This window comes from Octopus bimaculoides, chromosome 12 (genome assembly GCF_001194135.2).
Source record: "Octopus bimaculoides isolate UCB-OBI-ISO-001 chromosome 12, ASM119413v2, whole genome shotgun sequence".
NCBI lineage: Eukaryota > Metazoa > Mollusca > Cephalopoda > Octopoda > Octopodidae > Octopus > Octopus bimaculoides.
Window position 1 is genome coordinate 58,509,162 of NC_068992.1, and position 1,428 is coordinate 58,510,589.

Consider the following 1,428-nt stretch of genomic DNA (forward strand, 5'->3'; position numbering starts at 1 on the left):
TGTATGTGTGTGTGTGTGTGTGTGTGTGTGTGTATGTGCGTACGTGCGTGCTGCTGTTTTTATCCCGACCGGCCGGTCTAATAGAGCAACTCAGTCACTGTTGATCACTGTTTTTTAGTTAAAGCTATGGCTTTGAATTTGCCCGGAGTTGCCTCTCTTCGGTATTTTCCACTGAGAACATTCAACCCTCAAAAGTGAAGAATTGTGGCTAATTCTGATATGCCTCGGTTGGAGGGTGGTTAAAATAAAGGTAGCAAAGGTACAACCAGAAGTAAGCATCTCTTCACTGGTAGCAACCGTATTATACGGCATAGAGAACAAAACAATAATTCTGCAAGTGCACAAAATGGAAAAGGAAAATTGGTCAGGCACAGGAATGGAATTATCGACACAGATCAATTAGAAAGTATCGAAGCTATGCTGGATCTGATCAAGCTCCCTAATGGTACACAGCTATTCGTATCAGTCGAATGCAGAAAGCTGAGACGCCACATTTGTGGCGAGACAAACCACTCGCGTTGACGAAAACAAACTGGCTGGTCTGTTCCAGAGGACTTTCGGGTCGTGGCCTATGGATAATTTCCAGAAACCTCTGGCTTGATAGTGCTACTGGAGAGCATTGGTGGTTCGGGATAAACTTATCAGGCATGGGATTGCCGTCAGCTGGGTTTGGGTTTGTCAGAGATGCGTGCAGAGCGACAAAACTGGTCTGCACACTCTCGTCCGATGCTCTAGCATTACTGACTTGTGGATTTATGTCGAATACCAGCTATCGCGCGTAGGACGGATCCGGCTATCTACTGAGTTCGTTGTGAAGAGCGTTCCACCGTCTTTGGCCGAGAAGAGCAGGTAGAGTTTCTTTGTCTGGTGGCCTTAGCGAAAGAGGTTGTATGGGGGTCCAGATTGAAAGGGCTGAAGATGGTTACTTTCCTCTTTGACCAAGTCCTCATCAACATTTTCAAGTTTCACTTGAAAAACCAAGTGTTGTTTGAGAGGGAAGTGCTACCTCCCAGCAATTTTATTGAACGCTGGGTGGTGAATGTGGCAAGAATGGTTCGAGTGGACAGGCCTATTCTAAGCATGGCTGAAGGAGTCCGATGAGGAGAGGGGCGACCTTGGTTTTGTGGACTTGTCACGAGCAGCCCAAGGGAGTCTCCCTTTTTTGGAGAATTTTACCTTGTTAAAATTTATTTTGTTTACACGCTTCGTTTTATGTAACTTCACGTTGTATTGTCCTGTACCGTCCTCAATGCTTTTTGTGAACCCTTAGTAGTTAATAAAGAAAACACAATAATAATAATAATAATAATAATAATAATAATAATAATAATAATAATAATAATAATATAGTTGTGATGCATGTGCCTGGTGTACCCTTATCAGACAGGTAGTCATGATGGGTATACTGGGCTTCGTATATTTTACCCC

At 43.6% G+C, this 1,428-nt stretch overlaps 1 protein-coding gene across 1 annotated transcript in view; it reads right to left on the reverse strand.

The window, feature by feature from the left end:
* The window catches only part of LOC106876332 (androgen-induced gene 1 protein), an 8,366-nt gene that overhangs the window by 1,275 nt on the left and 5,663 nt on the right, over positions 1–1,428 (reverse strand). The window lies entirely within an intron of this gene.